Source organism: Mytilus galloprovincialis, chromosome 9 (assembly GCF_965363235.1).
Source record: "Mytilus galloprovincialis chromosome 9, xbMytGall1.hap1.1, whole genome shotgun sequence".
In the NCBI taxonomy this organism is placed as follows: Eukaryota; Metazoa; Mollusca; class Bivalvia; order Mytilida; family Mytilidae; genus Mytilus; species Mytilus galloprovincialis.
Genome location: NC_134846.1, coordinates 17,137,596 through 17,165,040, shown reverse-complemented (window position 1 = coordinate 17,165,040; position 27,445 = coordinate 17,137,596). Strand labels below are relative to the sequence as shown.

Below are 27,445 nucleotides of genomic sequence, written 5' to 3'. Positions count from 1 at the left end.
AAATATACTGCAAACATTTACAATGCCTGCCTTTTTCTATTGACAAGGTGTTTCTCAAATTAATTTTCTAAAATCAAAATGGTTTATTATTGTAGATAGATAATATTTTTATTGTCATATGATATTTTAAACATGATCCATGTTTTAGAGGTTAAGCATTTCTTTTAATTTTTGTTCTAGGGTTAGAGACATTTTAATGAGAAGGTAAATAATTTTCAAATAGATTTATATCTATAGTTTAGTTTTGTTAATTTTACAATCAAGGAATAGGTGTTCTTCATTGACCTACAAGAGGCACAGTTTACACATTCTATCCTTTCTAGGAATTTTATATTGTCTACTATTTTCTATTTCTAAATTATGACCAAAAATTCTCTACCTTAATTGACACAATCAAGTTAACTTTACAGTTTTTATCATAAGTTATTATTTTTAGATTTTTCTTTAAATTCATTTTTTATTAAGGACTTTAAAAGTCTTAATTCATTCAAGTCCCTGCAATTATTAACTTTATCTAAAAGGCCTAGGTTGATTGAAATATTCTTTGTAAATAGATATAGGAAGATGTGGTGTGAGTGCCAATGAGACAACTCTCCATACAAATAACAATTTAAAAAGTAAACCATTATAGGTTAAAGTACGGCCTTCAACACGGAGCCTTGGCTCACACCGAAAAACAAGCTATAAAGGGCCCCAAAATTACTAGTGTAAAACCATTCAAACGGGAAAACCAACGGTCTAATCTATATAAACAAAACGAGAAACACCGTTGGTTTTCCCGTTTGAATGGTTTTACACTAGTAATTTTGGGGCCCTTTATAGCTTGTTGTTCAGTGTGAGCCAAGGCTCCGTGTTGAAGGCCGTACTTTAACCTATAATGGTTTACTTTTTAAATTGTTATTTGTATGGAGAGTTGTCTCATTGGCACTCACACCACATCTTCCTATATCTATATATTACATAAACAAACGACAACTACTGTACATCAGATTCCTGACTTAGGACAGGTGCAAACTATGTATCATGCCAGTCCAGCACTATCGACAATATAATACACTGAAAAAAAATGATTTAATTAATAGACCATTAAAGTGTCACCATCTTTAGAAGTGCACTTTATTTTTTCTGGAGAGTCCGACAAATTTTGAAAGAAATTAACCAAACGGAAGATAACATATTTAATAAGTTTCAACACAATTTCTTTAAATAATTTCTTTTCATAAGATGCACTTGATTCAGATATATTAGAACATTTTCATTATGTTTAGCATTTTTAATGAACATTTATCAAAATTTTATGATAACTAGGTGGACATTTGGAAAATAAGTCTTTTCGGTGATTGTTTGTGCGCATGCACAACTCTTGTTTTGAGATTTGAAGAAAATTTAGATAAACAAAATTATTTTTTTCCTAAACCATATAATGGTACTTGTAGTTTTCCTGAATAATATTAGATGTTATCAAAATCTATTGTAAAAGGATTGATATTGAATCATCTTATTTTGTTAAGAAACCAATTGTTTAATTACTTTCATTTTTTTTATTTAAAATATCACTTGCATGATTATTAGTTATTATTAATAGTAATAACTCATTTAATAATGTTAACAAACAATTGAATACAATGTACATCATGTACATTTATATAAACCTTTTATTTAAAAAAACAATTATTAAAAGTTTGTTTATCATGTTTATTTCAAATGCTAGCCAATAACTTTGGTTTTGACTTTTTGCCATTTCGACTCAAGATTCTTACTAAGAAGAAATTAAAAGAATAAGAAACAAAACAGTAAGAAACAAAACAAACAAAAATGAAAAAAAAAACAATTAAAAAATAAAAAAATTTAAATAACATTAAAGACAAAAAATAATAAAAAATTAACAGAGTAAAACAATACTTTATTCTACATTTTCAAAAAAAGGTGAAATGTCAATTTTAAAAGAAACCCAAGTTACCTGTACAGGTAAATTTTAATGAAACATACCAGCTGGAAACTTCAACCCTGATTGATTTTAACAGGTAACATAATTAGATAAAAAATCTGCCCATGAGTTATGACCCCCAATAAATGGCCATCATCTCAAGATTGAATACCCCAATAAATGTTCACCATTGGATGTTGACCATGCAAGAGGGTGGACATAACTAAGAGGAAGTCACAGGCTGTACTGTATGTACCTTGAACTTGTAAGTCGAATAACAAAATGATTAATAAGGTTGAAAGAAATTATAAATTCTATAAACTGGTCCATCATAGCTTGCTAATAAGTTGGTTTTTACTCCCATTTCAAGGCCATAGAATTACTAATAATCACTTGAGTTGTATCATTGGCAATCATCTGTACCAGTTATCTTATATAACTCTACACTTCGTATTGAGGACTGTATCTTGAACTATATTGTGACTTGGATAGAGAGTTGTCTCATTGGCACTCATAGCACATCTTCTTATATGTCCTAAATGTGAATATCTAATATCACTATCAAATGTCATATCCAATTAAAAAACATACAAATTTATGTATTAACAAATGTATTTATTTATTTTTATTTCAGTATCTTTTTGGCTATGTTCCTTCTTTCATCATGTTCATTCTTTATAATTCATTCCTTAACTCCATCTCATTGTTTCTTCTTTACTACATCTCATTACCTATAATGTAAAATAGAAAATGTAAAAAAATATACTTATGTGAATGCTTTTAATTAAATGAATGAAAAACTCTGTTTATTTTTGTATCTTTAGTTGCTAACATTCAGTCATTTTGACCTGATGAATAGTTGTCTCATTGGCAATGATACTACATATTTTCCTTTTTTTTTAAATAATGAAAACTAACTCTATTCATGCATGTGTACTACACATTACCTGTGTATATAATATGTATGGCATTTGGACCTAAATGGCGACCAATTTAACCAGATACTCCACAGGGTGCAGCTTTATACGACTGCAGAGGTCGAACCCTGAAGGTTGAGGCAAGTATGGACACAACATTCAAGCTGAATACAGCTCTGAATTTGGATTGTGATTAAACAGTTGACACATCATAGGTTTCTGACACAGAATAAATGTGGTCTAATGAACTTAATTGTTGTTTTTTTTGCTTTTGAGCAATTTACTTTGCTGTTGAATATTAATCCTCTCAAAGAAAAAATATTTGAAGAAATTTTCTTTTTAAATTCTGAAATCTAAAATGACCCCCACCCCAATTTTTTTTCCACGTCCCCCTTTCTCTTATTCCAAAAATGATCTCAATTCAAAATTCTAATGGAGTTTGCAACAATAACTACTCATTTAAATACATCATAAAATATTAAAATATAAAATGTCATTTAATGAATGGCTATTATTTATTTTGAATTTATTGAACCATAAAACTAATTTTTGACTCTTCACATTGAATAATCCGCGAAGCGGATTATGTAAAATGTCAAGAGTCAAAAATTAGTTTTATGGTTCAATAAAATCAAAATAAGTTATTGCCATTCATTATAAATAAATTTCTATCAAAAATAAGGCTCAACGAACTTTTTATATTATATATATTAACAATAACAACGTACACACATATGTTGGCGTATGAATACACAACGCCAGAGTGGGCGTGTCTCCATCAAAATTGACAACATTGAAAATAAAACTAATAATTTTAACCAATCAGAAGACAGTAAATACACCAAATTTATTTATACAGTCATGGTTAGAATTAATAGTAACTTCTAAAAAAATAAATAGGGAATGTGTCCAAAAGGACACAGATGATGCCCCTGCTAGCACATAACGTTATAAAGGGACATAACTCAAGAACTGTAAAAGTGAAGTTGCCAAAAATTAAACTTAAACTGAGTTTAGAGGTAATAAGCACACATTTCATTAAATTTAGTTGAGACAAACTTAAGTTAAGAGAACAGAAACTTAAAAATTCTTCAATTTTTCCACTTGTAAAGGGGCATAACCCTAGAATGGTAATCAGAGTGCTTGTAATCACTGAATGGTGAAGATTGCTTTAATTTATCAGTTGGTAGTTAAGTGAATATTGCATTGTATATATTGTACATTTTATATAGCCGACTACGTGATACCAATATAAGAACGCAAATATTTATAAAAACAAGGACCAAATTAAAAAAAACTTAATACAGGGTTTGATTCAGCATATTAAAGAACCCCAAGAATTCAAGAATAAAAAAAACCCCATTGAAATTAATCTAGAAATAAGCAACTTATACAAAGTATTTGAGAAGTATTGTTTTTGGCCCCTAATTCATAAACAGTTTGTGCCATAACCATGATAACCCCCAAAATCAATCCCAACCTTCTTTTTTTTTTGGTATGGAACCTTCAAGTCCTTGTGGTACAATTTCAGAAAGATCCATACACTTATACACAAGTAATTGTCTGGAACCTAGGAAAATACTTATTTTGACCCCTTTTGGGCTCCTTGTTTCTAAACTGTTGGTACCATAACCCCAAAATCAATCCCAATCTTCCTTTTGTGGGTTCAAACCTTGTATTTAAATTTCATAGAGATAGAGATCCATTTACTTAAACTAAAGTTATTGTATGGAAACTATGTCCAGTGGCATATATTTTATGTATTCAAAACAAGAACAAAAAATTTGTCAATTCATAATATATACATTGTATAGGCCAGTCTGACTAGGTAGGTTTGTAATATACAATGTAAATGCTGATTAATTGAACTTCTGAGTGTGTGTGTATGGAGCAGGAGGGGATCAGGGTAAGGATGCCTTGAAGCATACTTGCAGGGGTTTAAAAATCCACTAGCCCAACGCCCGGGACTACAGCGTTTGGGCCTCGGGCAACCAAAACTTGTAACTTAATATGCCCGACGGACTAGAAACAAAAAATTCTTGGCGTTTTCAAAATAGAAAGTGGAAAATCCCCTCATCACCATTCTACATGTTCTATCTTAGCGATTATCTTCATTGATATTCAAATGAATTCGATTTTAAAGAAATAAAATTTCTAACAAATACTATTTCAGTTTAGAGACTCATGCCCAGTTTGTAGTCAATTTATAGCCCACAATTAGCTTACCCGTGATAAATGTATACGTTTTATATATAAATATTACTGTACTTCCTTTATAAAACAATTATAAAAGACACAAACTATGGATGGTGATATTTATTCACATAAATATTTGAGGTCATTTGATTTATTTTAATAAAGAAAATTTTTAAAACTGAAAACAAATATGAGCATTTCATAATTCTTTTTAATACACAAACGTAATGATGTATTTGATAAAAATCACCCCAATCCTTTTATATACCAATATACTATAGCAGTGGTCAAGAGTTGTACCATATCGGGATTTGGTCAACTCATTATTACAGAATAGTCAAGGAATATTCAATTATCACATGTATCAACGAATTGAATATATATGCTAATGGGATATTTTTTTGCTGACATAGTTTTGATTATCCAATTAGCTAAAAATTACTGTACAACGGATAAAAATTGTAAAGTTTATAGAATTCATTGTATTTTGCAGCAAACTTTGAATTTGTAAGTCATACTCGGGCCAGCAGGTCAGTTTTGTTGGGCTAGCAGCTCTTCCAACAGGGCTAGTAAAATCCTGCTACCAATTAGCCCTGGTCTAGTGAGCTATAACAAAATTTCTTAACCCCCGACTTGACATTGGAAAGAGAGAAAAATAAGCAAGTGTACATGTACAATTATACTTGAGAACAGAGTGCATCAAATTATTTATATTTACTGCAATTCTGGAGATGAACATACTTTGATATCAGTTCTTTTTGCAGGACATTCACACCTACATGTACAGTACATGTTCACCAGTGGTTTTAATACCGTACTTTCCATTCTTTTGGTAACAAGCTAAAATTGAATAAAATCTAAATTATTTAATCAAGAAGTCCATGAAGTCCAGACAAAAACTAGATGTAGTAATTAGTATGAACATATTGAACTGATGCTCACTATTTTATACCTTTACAGAACTATATGTACTTTTACTTTTGAGTGAATGCAAAGAACATGTAAGCAAACAACAGAAAGAAGATCAACAGCTTAGCTAATAAATATATGTACAGTATGAACTTTCTGGTTTTAATTTATCAGTATTCTACTGTATACAGTTAAAAAAATCATTCTAGGCATTAATTACTGTCAGATGTTTATTAGATTTTGTTTTGCTGTTTTAAGTTAATAGGCAAACATGTTAAAATACACCATTTTGATATAGGAAAGACTAAACTCGTGAACATTAGAGCTGGTAGAAGTTTCTGTAATTTTGATATTATTTGTCTCACTGGTAGTACACTACACTGTAAAAATCTTTTTGAGAAAGAGCAGGTGCGATTTTTTTAATTTGAATTTAATGCACTACGAAAGAACTGTGTTCTCGGGCCTGTTGTCATTTGTGTTATAATTTGTACTTCAGGCATTTAACAAACAGAACAACCTTTCAATGTACATGTATCTTGCCAATGTCAATGTGTGAATAAATTTACTGTCAAAAAACATGTCTTCAATGTGTGAGTTTTTGTTAGATGCATTTCTTTTTTGTATACTGTATATAGATCTGGTGAGTTAAGCCCTTTTCACATCAATATACATGTACCAGGTTAAGTGGGTTTGGCACCACAAACTGCTAGCTATATAGTCTAGCCCCCAATAGCCCCATCACATCCTTCAATTAGTATGTGCCTGTCCCATGTCAGAAGCCTGTAATTCAGTTTGAATTGTTTTACAAATTTTTCGTTTTCATTTAGGGTCTTTTTATATACCAGACTACTGTAAATTCAGAAATTGTTGTGAGGTTTTTATTAGCATGATTATTGCTAAAAATTTGTAAGGATTCCGTGGAACCCAGTGTCTCGCCTACTTTTGCTGTAAATTGCAAGATCAACAAAAATGAGGGAAAAAATCAATAAAAATATTCTGCTTGATACCATATTTGGATTGTAGGAAGCTTCTGTCCAAGTTTGGTAAAAAATCCTGGATAGTTTATGAATCTAATAAATGTTTTAAAAACTTTAACTGCAGACTGGATGTAATGTTAACTGGAAGAAAAACTAAGTCCATTTATAAGTAAAATACAGATACACAGGTACAAAATATAAACAAAATTTCCTTCTAGATACTAGCTTTTGATCATAAACAAGCTTCTGTCTTAGTTTGGTACAAATAAACTAGAGGCTCTAAAGAGCCTGGGTCGCTCACCTTGGTCTTGTGCATATTAAACAATGGACACGGATAAATTCATGACATAATTGTGTTTTGGTGATAGTGATGTGTTTGTAGATCTTACTTAACATTCTTGTTGCTACAATTATCTCTATCTATAATGAACTTGGCCCAGTAATTACAGTGGAAAATATTTTCTAAAAATTTACAAAAATTTATGAAAAATGTAAAAAATTAACTATAAAGGGCAATAACTCCTTAAGGGGTCAATTGACTATTTTGGTCATGTAAACTTATTTGTAGATCTTATTTTGCTGAACGTTATTGCTGTATACAGTTTATCTCTATCTATAATAATATTAGATCTTGACCTGATAAACAATTAAACCCTGTCAGATTTTCTCTTAATGCTTCGGTTTTTGAGTTATAAGCCAAAAACTGGATTTTAACCCTATGTTCTATTATTAGCCATGGCAGCCATTTTGGTTGATTGGCCAGGTCACGCCACACATTTTTTAAACAAGTTACCCAAATGATGATTGTGGCCAAGTTTAGTTTAATTTGGCCCAGTAATTTCAGAGAAGAAGATTTTTGTAAAAGATTACTAAGATTTACGAAAAAATGGTTAAAAATTGACTATAAAGGGCAATAACTCCTTCAGGGGTCAACTGACCATTTTGGTCATGCTGACTTATTTGTAAATCTTACTTTGCTGAACATTATTGCTGTTAACAGTTTATCTTTATCTATAATAATATTCAAGATAATAACCAAAAACAGCAAAATTTCCTTAAAATTACCAATTCAGGGGCAGCAACCCAACAACAGGTTGTCCGATTCATCTGAAAATTTCAGGACAGATAGATCTTGACCTGATAAACACTTTTACCGCATGTCAGATTTGCTCTAAATGCTTTGGTTTTTGAGTTATAAGCCAAAAACTGCATTTTACCCCTATGTTCTATTTTTAGCCATGGCGGCCATCTTGGTTGGTTGGCCAGGTCACGCCACACATTTTTTAAACTAGATATCCCAAAGATGATTGTGGCCAAGTTTGGATTAATTTGGCCCAATAGTTTCAGAGGAGAAGATTTTTGTAAAAGATTACTAAGATTTACGAAAAAATGGTTAAAAATTGACTATAAAGGTCAATAACTCCTAAAGGGGTCAACTGACCATTTTGGTCATGCTGACTTATTTGTAAATCTTACTTTGCTGAACATTATTGCTGTTTACAGTTTATCTCTATCTATAATAATATTCAAGATAATAACCAAAAACAGCAAAATTTCCTTAAAATTACCAATTCAGGGGCAGCAACCCAACAACAGGTTGTCCGATTCATCTGAAAATTTCAGGACAGATAGATCTTGACCTGATAAACACTTTTACCGCTGTCAGATTTGCTCTAAATGCTTTGGTTTTTGAGTTATAAGCCAAAAACTGCATTTTACCCCTATGTTCTATTTTTAGCCATGGCGGCCATCTTGGTTGGTTGGCCGGGTCACGCCACACATTTTTTAAACTAGATACCCCAATGATGATTGTGGCCAAGTTTGGTTTAATTTGGCCCAGTAGTTTCAGAGGAGAAGATTTTTGTAAAAGTTAACGACGACGGACGACGACGGACGCCAAGTGATGAGAAAAGCTCACCAATAGTATAAGAAAGTTATTAAAATTTTTCAAAATTTAACCAGAGTGAATGTGTTGTTTCCTGGCAGAAAAAAAGTCCATTTAAAGTAAAATATGGAAAAAATGGATTTGTCATTTTACAAAATTTACTTCTGGATACTATCTTATGATCATAAACAAGCTTCTGTCAAGTTTGGTAGTTTAAGAGAGTTATTAAAATTTAAAAAACTACAACCACAGAGTGATGTAATATTTTCCCGCTGAAAAACTAAGTGCATTTATAAGTAAAATACGGAAAAAATTATTTTCACAAAATTTACTTCTGGATACTATCTTATGATGATAAATAAGCTTCTGTCCAAGTTTGATAGAAATCCAGGATAGTTTAAGAAAGTTATTTAAATTTTAAAAACGTTAACCACAGAGTGTATGTAATGTTTTCCCGCAGAAAAACTAAGTCCATTTATCATGTTTATAGGTAAAATACGGAAAAAAATGGAATTTTATTTTCACAAAATTTACTTCTGGATACTATCTTATGATCATAAACAAGCTTCTGTCAAGTTTGGTAGAAATCCAGTATGGTTTAAGAAAGTTATTAAAATTTCAAAAACTTTAACCACAAGAGTGAATATTTGTGTGGACGCCGCCGCTGACGACACCGACAACGACGGAATGTAGGATTGCTTAGTCTTGCCTTTTTCGAAAGGCTTGACAAAAATGGGACAGAGTTTAGTTGTAAAGGCAATAATTAACTAGAGGCTCTAAAGAGCCTGTGTCGCTCACCTTGGTCTATGTGCATATTAAACAAAGGACACAAATGGATTGTATTTTGGTGATGGTGATGTGTTTGAAGTTCTTACTTTACTGAACATTCTTGCTTCTTACAATTATATCTATAATGAACTTTGCCCATTAGTAACAGAGAAAAATATTTGGTAAAAATTTACATAAATTTACCAAATTAATGAAAATTGTTAAAAATTGACTATAAAGGGCAATAACTCCTTAAGGGGTCAATTGACCATTTAGGTCATGTGGACTTATTTGTAGATCTTACTTTGATGAACATTATCGCTGTTTACAGTTTATCGCTATCTATAATAGTATTCAAGATAATAACCAAAAACAGCAAAATTTCTTTAAAAATTACCAATTGGAGGGCAGCAACCCAACAACCGGTTGTCAAATTCATTTGAATATTTCAGGGCAGATATATATTGACTTGATTAACAATTTAACTCCTTGTCAGATTTCCTCTAAATGATTTGGGTTTCAGAGTTATAAGCAAAAAACTACATTTTACCCCTGTTCTATTTTTAGCCGTGGTGGCCATCTTGGTTGGATGGCCAGGTCATCGGACACATTTTTCAAACAAGGTACCTCAAAGATGACTGTGGCCAAGTTTGAATTAATTTGGCCCAGTAGTTTCAGAGGAGAAGATTTTTGTAAAAGATAACTAAGATTTACGAAAAATGGTTAAAAATTGACTATAAAGGGCAATAACTCCTAAAGGGGTCAACTGACCATTTCGGTCATGTTGACTTATTTGTAAATCTTACTTTGATGAACATTATTGCTGTTTACAGTTTATCTCTATCTATAATAATATTCAAGATAATAACCAAAAACAGCAAAATTTCCTCAAAATTACCAATTCAGGGGCAGCAACCCAACAACAGGTTGACCGATTCATCTGAAAATTTCAGGGCAGATAGATCTTGACCTGATAAATATTTTTACACCATGTCAGATTTCCTCTAAATGTTTTGGTTTTTGAGTTATAAGCCAAAAACTGCATTTTACCCCTATGTTCTATTTTTAGCCGTGGCGGCCATCTTGGTTGGTTGACCGGGTCACGCCACACATTTTTTAAACTAGATACCCCAAAGATGATTGTGGCCAACTTTGGATTAATTTGGCCCATGAGTTTCAGAGGAGAAGATTTTTGTAAAAGATTACTTAGATTTATGAAAAATGGTTAAAAATTGACTATAAAGGGCAATAACTCCTTAAGGGGTCAACTGACCATTTCGGTCATGTTGACTTATTTGTAAATCTAACTTTGCTGAACATTATTGCTGTTTACAGTTTATCTCTATCTATAATAATATTCAAGATAATAACCAAAAACGGCAAAAATTTCCTCAAAATTACCAATTCAGGGGCAGCAACCCAACAACAGGTTGACCGATTCATCTGAAAATTTCAGGGCAGATAGATCTTGACCTGATAAACATTTTTACCCACATCAAATTTCCTCTAAATGCTTTGGTTTTTGAGTTATAAGCCAAAAACTGCATTTTACCCCTATGTTCTATTTTTAGCCGTGGCGGCCATCTTGGTTGGTTGACCGGGTCACGCCACACATTTTTTAAACTAGATACCCCAAAGATGATTGTGGCCAAGTTTGGATTAATTTGGCCCAGTAGTTTCAGAGGAGAAGATTTTTGTAAAAGATTACTTATATTTATGAAAAATGGTTAAAAATTGACTATAAAGGGCAATAACTCCTAAAGGGGTCAACTGACCATTTCGGTCATGTTGACTTATTTGTAAATCTAACTTTGCCTAACATTATTGCTGTTTACAGTTTATCTCTATCTATAATAATATTCAAGATAATAACCAAAAACAGCAAAATTTCCTCAAAATGACCAATTCAGGGGCAGCAACCCAACAACGGGTTGACCGATTCATCTGAAAATTTCAGGGCAGATAGATCTTGACCTGATAAACATATTTACCCCATGTCAGATTTCCTCTAAATGCTTTGGTTTTTGAGTTATAAGCCAAAAACTGCATTTTACCTCTATGTTCTATTTTTAGCCGTGGCGGCCATCTTGGTTGGTTGACCGGGTCACGCCACACATTTTTTAAACTAGATACCCCAATGATGATTGTGGCCAAGTTTGGTTCAATTTGGCCCAGTAGTTTCAGAGGAGAAGATTTTTGTAAAAGATTACTTATATTTATGAAAAATGGTTAAAAATTGACTATAAAGGGCAATAACTCCTAAAGGGGTCAACTGACCATTTCGGTCATGTTGACTTATTTGTAAATCTAACTTTGCCGAACATTATTGCTGTTTACAGTTTATCTCTATCTATAATAATATTCAAGATAATAACCAAAAACAGCAAAATTTCCTCAAAATGACCAATTCAGGCCGAGAAAAAAAAGATCCGTGTTTCCGGTAACCCGACCGACCCTGTTTTTTAGCCCCGACCCTAACTTTTTTATTGGATCTTCAAAAAAAAAAAAAAAAAAAAAATATCAACCGACCCTGTTTTTGACACAGGCTTCTGATAGATGACATAATATTTTTTCTCTCTTGCTTCCTCTTGTATAGAAAGCCAGTAAAACATTTTATTAATGTCAAAAGGTATTCCAAATAGGTTAAAATCCAAGAAATTTGCACAGCAGGTGTTTCAAAAACATTGCAAATGGCACACTTCCGGTTTTTGAAACTAATTACGGATCCGGACTTGGAAAAAACATGATAATTTTCCGGATTTCATTTACGATGTCAAAAAAAAAAAAAAAAAAAAAAGAATTCCGACCTACCGACCCTATTTTTCAAAATGATGTTACCGGAAACACATATCTTTTTTTTTTAGGCCTCAGGGGCAGCAACCCAACAACGGGTTGACCGATTCATCTGAAAATTTCAGGGCAGATAGATCTTGACCTGATAAACATATTTACCCCTGTCAGATTTCCTCTAAATGCTTTGGTTTTTGAGTAATAAGCCAAAAACTGCATTTTACCCCTATGTTCTATTTTTAGCCGTGGCGGCCATCTTGGTTGGTTGACCGGGTCACGCCACACATTTTTTAAACTAGATACCCCAATGATGATTGTGGCCAAGTTTGGTTCAATTTGGCCCAGTAGTTTCAGAGGAGAAGATTTTTGTAAAAGTTAACGACGACGGACGACGGACGACGACGGACGCCGGACGCAAAGTGATGGGAAAAGCTCACTTGGCCCTTCGGGCCAGGTGAGCGAAAAATGGGACAGAGTTTAGTTGTAAAGGCAATAATTTAAACTCGCATTTTGAAATATTTTTTATGAATTTAACAGGATTTTTCTCAAAATCCTAAAAATTAAACTTGCATTTAAGTCTTAAATGATAAAATCAGAGGCGGATTTAGGTGGGGGCCAGGGCCCCCTTTTTCTGGGAAAAATTTGGTTGATTATATAGGGATCACTGAATCATGACTGGAGCAGGCCCCCTCTTAGGCAGTCAGTGGGCCCTCACTTATGAAAATTTCTGGATCTGCCACTGAAAATGGCAATGGTGGCAATAATAAATCCACACAATATTTCAGAATTTACAGTATATATGGTATAATGTATGGGCTTTGCTCATTGTTGAAGGATGTATGGTGACCTATAGTTGTTAACTTTGAAGTCATTTGATCTCTGATGGAGAGTTGTCTTTTCTCATTAGTGTAAACAATTTTTTTTTTTTAAATAATTAGGTAATTTAAACATTACAATATAAGACACTTTTATTAGTATTAGGATTGGAAAACAAGTGAATTTTCACTTTTACAAATTCCTCTCTTTTCTTATTGGCAATCATACTACATTTTCTTATTTTTATATTTACATTACCTTTCATCTTCTTGAGCGGTCCACTTCCTCAGTACAACAAGGGGGTCCTAAAAGCATGATTTTGAGTTGGCTAAAAAACCTATAAGATATATTATGATACAATTAACAGTTTTCTTTGCAATTATCTGGCAAATCACTAAAAATATTAAGCATATACGAGTAGTTAAATAAATGTATTCTCTAATTAATACATACATTTCCCCAGTTGACAAGGCAAAACTAAGGAGGGGGCCGCAATATTGAATTGATTGGATCAACAAAGGTTCGATTTACTACAATGTTGTCAATAATAGAACAACACCTTCTCCAATTCACTGTTTTACAGTGATTTTATCCAAATTTGAATCGAAGAGGCAACTTATTAACCTCCAATATGTCAGTTTTCATTTGCATGAAGTCATATTTAGCCATGACGTCTTTGCGCGAAAATCATTCATGAAGTTTCACAGATTTTTTTTGTATGTCAAATTTATACATTTTTTCAAACTCCATCGTATTATATCTTTTTGTTATGAATTAGAATCGGAATACCAGTACTGTAGTTGAAGAGTTGTCACCGTCAATTGTGGATTTGACGGTTGCAAATGCAGTTTTACTGGTGACAGTCACATTTTTTTAAAAATCTGGGTAGATAAGTTTTCATTTTTTAAAGTAGGGCAGGGCAAGTTGGCAGACCTTTATAACATATATATATAATTTTTAAAATCCCACCTGCGCTTTCTCAATGAAATCTTTACAGTGTGCTGTACTACTTTTGGGACAAATTATATCAAAATTATAGAAAACTTCATCATCTCTAACTCAAAATATGGACAATTTTATATATAGGGTGTCTTGAAATCTTTTGACAGCTTCCGAGGTGCTAATTTTTAACCTTTTTCAGCTGGACCAAACTCTACTTTCCTAAAAAAAAATTAGGGACCCAAATTTTTTTACACTATAATTTCACCCCCTTTCTTGCAATTTGAGGCATTAAACATGGAGAAATAGTTTTGGAAGGGGAATAAAAATTAATGGCAAGTGACCCACTGTCAACACTAGGGACTATATTCGTGAATAACGAAAATCAAGGGACGACAATTGCGGTCTCGGACCTTATGCATCTTCATTGACAACATATACCATGTATACAGTAAAAAAAAAGAATATGAACTTGTGATACACACAGAAACTTTAACGAAAGAAATGAGCAGTGCCTTTTCCTATCATAAAAAAGTGCCCTGCCCTCCACTGGCACCCAGCCCCTTTTGATTTCTAGCTGGAGCACTGTATATTGATATTGTATTCATTTAGATTTTTCCCAAGTAAGGTGAGTTGTCACATTTCCTAAAAAAAAATTAGGGACCCAAATTTTTTTACACTATAATTTCACCCCCTTTCTTGCAATTTGAGGCATTAAACATGGAGAAATAGTTTTGGAAGGGGAATAAAAATTAATGGCAAGTGACCCACTGTCAACACTAGGGACTATATTCGTGAATAACGAAAATCAAGGGACGACAATTGCGGTCTCGGACCTTATGCATCTTCATTGACAACATATACCATGTATACAGTAAAAAAAAAGAATATGAACTTGTGATACACACAGAAACTTTAACGAAAGAAATGAGCAGTGCCTTTTCCTATCATAAAAAAGTGCCCTGCCCTCCACTGGCACCCTGCCCCTTTTGATTTCTAGCTGGAGCACTGTATATTGATATTGTATTCATTTAGATTTTTCCCAAGTAAGGTGAGTTGCCACTGTCATGACTGTTGGCAGGAGTATAATTAGGGATTGAAGTATGAGCATAAAAGCATAAAAGATTTATTTAAAGTCAGTTATACATATAACAATACAACATAATTAAGCTCTGTAGAGCTTTTATCCGACATATAAGCTGTCGGATAAAAGCTGAAGTTCAAATTATATTTATTTCAAGGGTTTAGGGGGGGGCTATGATGGAAATGTTATCCTGCATTGTCGTTACGTTTGTTTTGTTTTTTTTTGGGGGGGGGGGGGTCCTGGCTTTTAGATTTTTACTCAAAACTCGTCCTCGATATTTCAATTTCATCCAACCCCAACCTCTCCCTTTTCTCCCATACAATTCAAATGGTAGATGAATGAGACTGAGCTCCCTAAAAAAGAGTGGAGCAATTTAAAAAACAGGGCTATATCCTTATTCTATCCCGTCATTTCCATTTACGGGAAAGAATGAAATGGCATATATATTTTATGTTGTATATCGTCTAGCGTGAAATTATGAATAAAGGAAAGATTGCACTGCCAATATTTACCTGTATTTCTTACATTATTAAACGAAATAAACTTCATTAATTACTAATTAAGGTCAAATTACTAATATCGTTTATTTCGTCATTAGAGTTATAACTTTTATTACGAAATAAACCAATATATAGATTGTACCATATTTATTGAATTTGTATGCATAATACGGCATAAAATGAGAATCAGTTAAACATGAATACAAAAATATCTTTTAAAGACAAAAATTAAATAATAAATATCGTTTATTTCGTAATTAGAGTATTATAAATAAACTTTGTTACGAAATAAACCGATATATAGATTATACCATATTGATTGGATTTATTCATACTAGTATACTAATACGGGATAGTTTAAACTATCCCGTATTTGGCATCACAAATTGAATTTTCATATTTCTTTTCCCCCCAAAATATCTTTACCCCTTTTTTTATAACATCTCCCCAAAGAAAACCCTTTCTTAAACTTTTATATAGATTAATTAATTATTCTTTTCTATTCCGTAATAAAATACACTTTTCTTACATAAAAGACACATTTTTTTATAGAAATTGTCTTCTATATACTGATCCTCATTCTATCCCGTATTTGATATAAAATGACACATTTTTAATATAAAAAGACACTTCTTTATTGAAATCGTCTTTATTGAAATAGTCTTTATTGAAATCGTCTTCTATATACTGATCCTCATTCTATCCCGTATTTAATATAAAAAAGACACTTCTTTATTGAAATCGTCTTCTATATACTGATCCTCATTCTATCCCGTATTTAATATAAAAAGACACTTCTTTATTGAAATCGTCTTCTATATACTGATCCTCATTCTATCCCGTATTTAATATAAAAAGACACTTCTTTATTGAAATCGTTGTATATACTGATCCTCATTCTATCCCGTATTTAATATAAAAAGACACTTCTTTATTGAAATTGTCTTCTATATACTGATCCTCATTCTATCCCGTATTTAATATAAAAAGACACTTCTTTATTGAAATCGTCTTCTATATACTGATCCTCATTCTATCCCGTATTTCGTCGTATATACTGATCCTCATTCTATCCCATATTTAATATAAAAAGACACTTCTTTATTGAAATCATCTTCTATATACTGATCCTCATTCTATCCCGTATTTAATATAAAAAGACACTTCTTTATTGAAATCGTCTTCTATATACTGATCCTCATTCTACATGTATCCCGTATTTAATATAAAAAGACACTTCTTTATTGAAATCGTCTTCTATAAACTGATCCTCATTCTATCCCGTATTTAATATAAAAAGACACTTCTTTATTGAAATCGTCGTATATAGTGATCCTCATTCTATCCTGTATTTAATATAAAAAGACACTTCTTTATTGAAATCGTCGTATATTACGGGAGAGAATGAGGATCAGAATGAAACACATCTTATGACATTTTTTTATGAAGATATAAAATAAAATCTTTCCTTTATTCATCTAAAAAAAATAGCGGAGTTTTATATATATGTTGCAAATCGGCATTTTTCTTCAATCCCGTACGGGATAGAAACACGATATAGCCAAAAACAGGCCGTGTTGTTAAAAAAAAGTGAGGCGTTTGGCGTTTTACCAGTGCCAGTGGGGCGAGCTTACTTGCTTCCGTTTTTGTCAATTTTTGACTGATTTTCGGGGTTTACATGCATGACATGGATAAAGTGACTATATATTTTTTCATGAAAGTATAAAACTAGTCTAACATCGTCCTAAAAATGTGCATGATTATATTTACCTTTCATTGGACAAGTACAAAAAAGTTATCCGGATACACTTTTGTTGCGATGACTTTTTTAAATGTATGTTTCGTTCTCCGGTTTCTTCCAGTTAATCGGTAATGTAACCCATTTCAGTATATCTGTTTACAATAGCTTTTTTAACCATCTGTTTGAAAAACCAAAGTTCTTTGTGTCAACGTCTGACCATTTCAAACATCATATTACACAAAAACGACCACGGTGAAAAGATTTCCGGTTTTCCGTATTCGAGGATCCAAGCTTTCGTACATTTACGTATAATATCATATCATTTATGTGAGAGTTAACTTAGTCTGGAATCGAGAATGGGGAATTAAATAAGGACAAAAAACCAACAAAGTTAGTTAAAAAGGAAAAATATAGAATAAAGAATCATTATTCTCAGAGCATATATAGTGTCTCTGGAAGAATGAGGGCCCTCATGATTATGTGATTACTTGGCCGTTTTTTTAATGATTATTTGATTATTAAGCCAAATATTTCATGATTATTTGATTACCTAGGACTGTATTTTTAGTTTATGATTATTTGATTACTAAAGATAAGCAAATATTTAATGATTATGTGATTATATTGGCAAAAAAATGGTGATTATGTGATTACTAGGACCCCCCCCATGAGGGGCCTCAAGAATCATGAGAATAAAGAAAAACTAAATAACAGATATTCAATCAATTATCTATTATTTATAACTCATTCACATTTTGTTCCATTCATTATTAAATAACTGCGCTGAAGGGGGCATGATGGTGAAGTTTGGAAAATTGACAAACGAGAATTATTCTAAATCAGAGAATAATTAAATGTAACTGCTAGACAGTTAGAGTGTAATAAATAAAATATCATGTACATATATTTTACAAAATGAGGTCACAGAAAACACAGATTTTTGTTATTACTAATAAGAGTCTGCAATTTGAGTATCACTGTCAGTGGCGTTCCAGAGGGTGGGGGCAAAAAAGGGGGCGTAGAGGGGCATACGCCCCCTTTGCTTGGACATTTTTTTTTGTAAACTGATGAATCAGACAAGACTTCGAGAACTTTGCCATTTCCCGTGTATTTTTTTTCATACGACAATTCTTTACCTTAAATGATGTTTTTTGCTGGTATTTACTGATTATGTTAAAGTCGTGTGATTCGCTATAGTGGAGTTGACCAGTTCGCCGTAAAAACGTCACTCAGTCATTTTGAAATTCAAATTACAGAAACACATGGATAAAAAAGCGACACAGGATTGAGCAAGAATGTATTGCCTTCTATTTCACAATTCCACGAGACAGAAACGTATATACTCTATCAAGTTACACTTTCATATGCTTGAGTTGAATTGTGTAGATTTCATGTTGTTATTTCTTGGACACATTCACCATGTCTAATCATACATATTACAATGGTGTCTTGTTTAATCAATATATAAAAAAAATAAAATCCTTCTTTTCTGGTTTTTGTGTCACCTTGAATCAAAAAGCAGGACTAAGGAATACTGTTTCTGACGTAGGCACATCTCATTTCCAATGAGCTTTTCTCATCACTTGGCATCAGGCGGTGTAAACTTTTTACATTTTGAACTTCTTCTGGAGAACCACTGAATGGAATCAAACCAAACATAGCATGAATGTTCCTTATGAGGTGCTAACCAAACATAGCATAAATGTTCCTTATGAGGTGCTGACGAAGTTCTGTTACTTTGTAGCCATCATCCAAAATGGCCACCAGCAGGGGACTTACTTTAACATAGGACCCTATGGGAAATACATACAAATTAATTCTTTTAGAAAATAATAGTATTGAAACTCATCATTTCAATGAAGATAACTTGGTCCAAGCCCCTTCAGTCATGGTCTATTGACTTTGAAGTTTTCTATAGCTTACATGTTAAAGTTTCTGATGAATTGGTTTACGAGGGATCACCTAATGTATGGTAAGTCTATGGTATTTGACATGTTATTATATAAGCGTCTGCACATCTCATTTCTGTGGAGATTTTTTACTACAACCCCTATGCGTTGTTGATTGACTTTATTGACTTTGCAATATTTTCATAACTTAAGTTTATGATTATATTGCGACTGAAACAAGTACTTTTAAGTTAATAATATTAAGTATGCATTTTCCTTAGCATTGGCATATATCATTTCTTTAAAGATTCATGCATTATCTTATGCATTTGTTGTAATATCATAGTTATACATAGGCAAAACATATGTATGTTTACACATTTATTCAACATCTTCGATCTAAGATCACTAATGAGATTTGTGAACCATGCAAAACTATCAGGGTTTATCACTAATATATGGTGTTAGATTATAGATTAATATGCTGAATCTGGGAGTATAATAGGCTAAATATGCTCTTCAAATACCACAAAAATACCTTTTTCACGTAATTTTCAACATAAAGAAAAACATATGTTTATCATATGATTCATAAAAAACATATGTTTTTCATAAGATTTTCAACAGCTGTTTTTCATATGTTTCGTGAAAAACATATGTTTTTCATAAGATTTATGAAACATATGTTTTTCATATGAATATGTTTTTCATATGTTTCAAAACAGACAGAAAACATATGTTTTAAAACATATGATTATCATATGTTGAACAAAACATATGAAAAACATATAAAAATCATATGTTTTTCATATGTTTTATAAAACATATGAAAATCATATGGTGCAATTTTTCCTGTGTAAGTGTCGTTAGGGTATATGTTGGGTTTCCAAGTAAATTGTCAATACCTAATTCGTTTATCAAGCAGTTAATGTTTATGAGTTTTACACACAAAAACAATGTGATTTGGGGCTTTACCTTTGTGGACAACAACATATGTGTCATGAAGGTAGGATAAGTGTTTTGCAACATTAGGGTCTTTAAAGATTGATGTAGCATGGGCATTGATAGGCCCATTCAGTTTCTGAATTCTGATTTGTATCAACGACCTCGATGCCTTAATCTATTCGGAAAGGGTGTTTGTTTATGTCTTCCTTATCGCGCTTAGCACATTACCTGGCATAATCCTTAACTGAATCCATCAAAATGTTAAAGATGTATTTCCAATTGATGGATTTCGGCTGACGATATTTTGGACCTTTTGATAACACATTTCGTAGGGAAGTGTTATTAACAATGCTGAAGTCACCGGTAATAACGTGGCCAGCCGGATTATATGTGAGTTGGGAACTAACACAAGTGCAATCAGGAGGTTTAGACTTAAAGTCGTCAATACTGAGGTCCTGCAAAACGTGTTGTTAATTGAAAATTTTAGTTGCAATAGGTTTGGTCTTTGTAATAAGTTGGTATTTTCGATTGAACTAATTTATGATGAAGGATATTGCCTAAGTTGACGCCATCGAGACCAATGTTAGCAGAGTAAAGATTAAGGAAATATCTTTTCTCTTTTTCATCTTTTCCAATGCGGACTGGCTTGAAAAGTCTGTGACTTGCAATATCCGAAATTATAGCTGTTTACAAAGAATATAAACAATTCCAAAAAGACTGCAAATGCCAATTTAGAAAAGCAGAATAGAATTATATAAATGACATCATAATTCAGGATGAAAAGCATAGCTCTAAACCATTCTGGAACTATATGAAAGCAAGGAAACAAGACAACATTGGAGTAGCACCGCTCAAGTCAAATGGAGGCCTTACAAACGACAAAAAAGAAAAGGCAGAAAATTAAAACAACCAACTCAAATCCGTATTCACAAAATTAGATCAAAACTCACAAATACCACCGCAACTTCAAATACATCTAAATAGGACATAACATCAGAAGGCGTACACAAACTATTGAAAAATGTAAATCCATCTAAAGCTACGGGATCAAACACTGTCCTAAATATTTATAAAAGGTACCAGGATTATAATTTTAATACGCCAGACGCGCGTTAATTATCCATTTTAAGATGGTGACGTTCCCTTGTCACCATCTTATGGTGTTTATATATCTCAACTTGTACGATTCGCTCGTGTATGTAACAACGTATTAGATTTTAGCGAGAGAAATTTATGTATTACTGAAAATTATTACACCAGAGTTTTCGATATCACAAACTAGTCAAAACATTTACTAAATTTTATCATCGGTATAAGGAAATAATTCGTAAATATAACTCAACATGCATACATCTTATACGTTCAGGTATTTCACATCCAGTCTTTTATGGTAATATTCTTTACAAAGCACAAAAATGTCAGTATTCACCTCAAAAGCTTACAAAACCTTTAAACAGACGTATTAAGGAGGGATATAGTTACGATACTGTTGTCAGGTCATTAGAGATTACATATTTTGGCTTTGATATTGATTCACTTATAGGGTCTTTGCATCGGAACTAAACACATTTATTTTAATAACAGTTTTTGGCATGACACAGGTTATGTTCTTCTCATATATGTTATGATAGTATAATACTAACGGGTGGGATTGTACCTGATATTTATATAATGAAGACATAATCTTTCAATCAGTTTATTTGAGGTCTGGAGCTGGCATGTCAGTTAACTGCTAGTAGTCTGTTGCTATTTATGTATTATTGTCATTTTTTTTATTTTCTTTGGTTACATCTTCTGACATCAGACTCGGACTTCTCTTGAACTGAATTTTAATGTGCGTATTGTTATGCGTTTACTTTTCTACATTGGCTACAATTTTGCGCCTGTCCCAAGTCAGGAGCCTCTGGCCTTTGTTAGTCTTGTATGATTTTTAATTTTAGTTTCTTGTGTATAATTCGGAGTTTAGTATGACGTCCATTATCACTGTACTAGTATATATAGTATTTAAGGGGCCAGCTGAAGGACACCTACAGGTGCGGGAGTTTCTCGCTACATTGAAGACTCACAAGTATTCCACATCCCAAACTAAAAGACAAATTGAAAGAGTTGGTATTGCTTTGCTTCATAAAAAAGAATGGCCAACGTAGATACAAGTATCTTGTCTTAGGGAGGGATAAATCCTACTTTGTAAAGAATCACTCGGATTCTAACAAAAAATTCTCTGAAACTGACATTATCAAGATGCTTGATTTCTTGATTGACAACATATTTGTTACGTTCGGAGGACGTGTTTTTCAACAGACTGTCGGCATTTCAATTGGAACAAATTGTGCCCCTCTATTTGCCGACTTGTTTCTTTATTATCATGCGGCTGACTTCATGCAGGAACTTCTTAGGTAGAAAGATAAGAAGTTAGCGATATCCTTTAACTCTGCTTTCCGCTATATAGATGATGTTCTTTCACTAAATAATTCAAAATTTGGTGACTATGTGGAACGCATCTATCCTATCGAAGTGATTAAGGATACTACAGATACAGTTAAGTCGGCCTCATATCTTGACTTACATCTAGAAATTGACAATGAGGGTCGGTTGAAAACAAAACTTTACAACAAAAGAGATGATTTCACCTTTCCAATTGTGAACTTTCCATTTCTAAGTAGCAACATTCCAGCAGCACCTCCATACGGGGTATATATCTCCCAAGTGATACGATGTTCCCGTGCTTGCATTTCCTATCATGATTTTCTTGATAGAGGGTTGCTAATCACAAGGAAGCTATTAAACCAAGAGTTCCAAATGGTGAAGTTGAAATCACCCTCTCGTAAATTTTACGGACGCCATCACGAGTTGGCTGACCGTTATGGAATAACCGTTTCACAAATGATATCGGATATGTTGCTGACGTCGTAACTACAATCCTCTTCCCTTTCATGAATGTGACCTACCGAATTAGGCAGTTTACCGGATTTGTTATCACATAAGCAACACGACGGGTGCAACATGTGGAGCAGGATCTGCTTACCCTTATGGAGCACCTGAGATCACCCCTTCTTTTTGGTGGGGTTCCTGTTGCTTATTCTTTAGTTTTCTATGTTGTGTCATGTATACTATTGTTTGTCATGCATACTATTGTTTGCCTGTATGCTAACATTGCCTATTTAAATTTCAAAATTGTTTGTAGGCACATTGAACGACAAATCTATGTGACGTATAAACTTTTCTGACGTCAGACACACAAATCAATGAATGTGTTTGTAGAAAGATGTTTTTGCGTTCTGTTAAATTGTTCCTTTTAAAATTGTTATACGATGATGACTGATGTACCCATATTTTGACTATTTTATTTATTGTGTCTGTTTAGTTAACGCATCAATGCAAATATAACGGAATTTGAAGAGACTGTCATCAAAGTGAGAGGGTTAGCGCTATAAAACCAGGTTTAATCCACCATTTTCTACATTTAAAAATGCCTGTACCAAGTCAGGAATATGACAGTTCTTCTCCATTCGTTTTTGATGTATTTTGTTATTTGATTTTGCCATGTGATTATGGACATTCCGAATTGATTTTCCTCTAAGTTCAGTATTTTTGTGATTTTACTTTTTATCTTTTTTCAGTTTTAGCCATGGCGTTGTCAGTTTATTTTCGATTTATAAGTTTGACTGTCCTTTTGGTATCTTTCGTCCCTCTTTTATTAGATATTTAAACAATTATTTTTTAGGTTTTGAATTTTATTCCGAAGATTGATATTTAATTTGCTATGAAAAGAAGCACTGAAACACTTTAGCACTATGTATATACTAGTATTCAACTTTTGTCAATTTTAGTATGGAATTAGATCCTTCAATACATTCATTTGACATAATGTATGCATTAGCTTTTTTGTTCAAAATATCTTATATGGTACTTAATCAACTTTCATACCACTTATTCTAATAAAAAAAACTCATCATAGATACCAGGACTAAAATTTGTATATACGCCAGAAGCGCGTTTCGTCTACAAAAGACTCATCAGTGACGCTCGAATCCAAAAAAGTTTAAAATGCCAAATAAAGAACGAAGTACTTAACTTAATCATGAAATGAGGTATGTCAAATAAATTGAAGATTTAGAAATAAAAAAAATATTAATAATTGTTTTAATGTTTTGATATCAAAATCTTGATTTCCATATGAAAGTACCATATTTACACCAAAAGAAGTTATTCTTCATAACTTCTTCATGTGTAAACTTACTGATGTAACACGCTGATTCATAAGAGAGGGTACCACAACCTGGACACACTATTCCGTCAGCTTGCCAAAAAAAATAGAACCATGGACTTGTAAGAAAATTGATAAACACATTACTGGTTTCTGGTGTAAAAGTGTAAAGATGAATAGAAAAGAGAATAAAAAAATGAACAATTATGCCAGTTTTACATTTTGTAATTCTATATAAAAAAGTTGATAAAAACAAAAATTTCTTACTATTTTTAACAAAGAATATCCTGGTATCTATGATGAGTTTATTTACAGTGGACAAAAGGGAATATAATATCTGGAATTGAATTAAAATAAAATTTATAACATATAATAATGCAAAGAAAAGTTGTTACACAACACATTGAAATCTAAATTGGGGTCCACAGAGTAAATATATAAAGAGAACTAATAATCTAATCAATATTGCACCTCTATGATATAGACAAAAATACTTTGAATTCAGTAATATACTAGAAACTCCACACAATTATGTAATGATTGTTTCACATTTTTTAAGCAGTTTAAACAAAATTCAGACCAAAAAAAAAATACAACTCAAGTTTAATTTACAGTGTATAAACTCACCATTTATTTCAGTTTATTACTGAAGAAAATCTTGTTTATGAACTTTGAATTTAATTTTGATTCAACACATCATCAAAACATCCAATAGTTATCTCCCTTTCATTTATTTATTAAAATACTTATAATGTTAAAGGGGCACTAGCTGTCAAATTCATTGTAACCGATTTGACTCAAATTCTCATATTTGGTTTATATAACAATGTAAAACATTTATCCAAACTATCAAAAGTCTAAAATAAACAGTTTACAGAGCATGGGGTAGATAATATATACTAGGTTCGTTTCGTGTGTATTTTAGTCCATACGCCATCTAATTAACTATCGATTTAACCTCATATGACCATATAAGCGATGTAAACAAAAATAAAGATACGAATAGATTAAACCAACACGTGCAATTGCATTTGTATAGGTCTGTTTGATTTTATTTTATAGATTAAAAATAGATGTTTCTCATTGTTTTTAACCATATAAGAATGATTTTATGTGCATCGAATTAGTAATCAAATGATTTACCGTAGTTTCACTTTCATTGTTGACATTCTTTTTCTTTAAATAACCAGTACACGTACAATGCATGCGTTGTCAATCTCTAGCTAGGGGTTAACTTGAAGTTCACATGAATACCGGTTAGTATGATGATGACGTTTTCACTTGCAAGTGAATCAGTCAAAAATTATGTTTAATCGCTTATTTCAACAAAATTAAAAGAAATTGATTGCTAAAAGCAAATTATTATTTCATTATTCCAATTTAATTAATGATTGATCTAAAAAAATCATACTTTATCTTTTTTATATATATCGTAGCTAGTGCCCCTTTAAATAATTTTGAAGCTCCATAAATATCAAGTTTTGAATGAAATACTTATTTTATCTATTATTATGTGACTTGTGAGAACATTTTTCAGTTTTTTTTATTTATTTATCACGTAACGTTGAACAGTGAATAAGGAAATATTTCATTATTCATTATTGAATTTTGAATGATGAAAAATGAATAATGGACGTACTTCAGCGCGATACATCCTGAGGATACATCTATCATTACTGTGCATGTCTAGCCTAGTTTCGAGTGATTATAACGACTCAGAGAATATTCAATATAAAAACTAAGCAATAATCATAAAAGAATAGAAATATCGAACTTACCTTATATACGTGAAATGGTGTAAAGTCTTCTTGTGTCTCTAACGTCGATCATTTCTATTATCAAAAAGCAAAGGAAAATTAATGGGTCAGTGACTTAGCTTATTTATATATTTTGTATCCTATCCAACAATTAGTGTAGGCATACTTTTAAATCTATATTTACATAACATGACAGTTTATTATTGAATTATTTTTCCAAAGAATTAAATTCAACATAATCATTTTTACCTGTTTTAAAATCTTTAAACCCGCTGCATTTGTTTGCACGTGTCCTTAGTCAGACACTTGATTATTTATATATATATAGGTTGATATTTTTCGTTATTCGTATTTTTTTAAAAGGCAGAAATCCATTTGAATTTCAACAAAAGAAATGGAACTCTTTTTTTTGGCTCAGCTATTTTAGTCAAAGGGTCCACATGAACCTTAAATTCAGGCGAGTTTGAGTTGACTATACTGTATTGAAAACGTATAAAAGAAACGATTCGATACATCACCTCGCTTCAGATTCTGTTATATTCATATATTTAGGCTGAAGGTTGACACTAAAACATATTTGGTCAAGTGAAACACCTTTCTTACAATAAGCCACACGAACCCCACCAAAAACTAGGGGTGATCCCAGGTGCTCCATAAGGGTAAGCAGATCCTGCTCCACATGTGGCACCCATTGTGTTGCTCAATAGCTAGTAGATACATTTTTTTTTAAATACAACAGGCATATAAGGATCGTAATGGTGCAATGTGGATATTATATCAGTTTTAAAGAGCAAACTTGTCAGCGTGTCATCCCGACAATTGCCTTCATGTTTACGATTGTAATATTTTAAAAATTGACTGTCGTATTGGGGAGATAACTTTGATGAAGTATAGAATCCTGACTGTAAACACTTTCATATCTTGATATTTGATACCATGCACCTTCATTTATAGAGAGAGGCAATGTCAAAATAAACTGACCAATTTCATGGCCAAAAAAGATAAGAACAAACAAACAACAGCACACAAAATAACATAGAAAACCAGACTGAGCAACACAAACCCCACCAAAATCAGAGTGATCTCAGACACGGAAGGTGTAAGACTGCATATGCTGAATTTGTTCACATGCTTTTCAGATCAATGATTGATTTGATGTTGAAAGTATCTAAGTTTTTACTGCAAGTATCGTATTAAC

At 32.2% G+C, this 27,445-nt stretch overlaps 1 long non-coding RNA gene across 1 annotated transcript; it reads right to left on the bottom strand.

The window, feature by feature from the left end:
- Nucleotides 1-2,521: 2,521 nt before the first annotated feature.
- LOC143044526 (uncharacterized) lies at nucleotides 2,522-17,674 on the bottom strand. Its single transcript, XR_012968700.1, has 4 exons — nucleotides 17,479-17,674; nucleotides 13,444-13,522; nucleotides 5,782-5,880; nucleotides 2,522-2,658 (listed from the first exon to the last, which is right to left on the bottom strand). It is a non-coding gene; the product is annotated as an uncharacterized LOC143044526 (long non-coding RNA).
- Nucleotides 17,675-27,445: the final 9,771 nt, after the last annotated feature.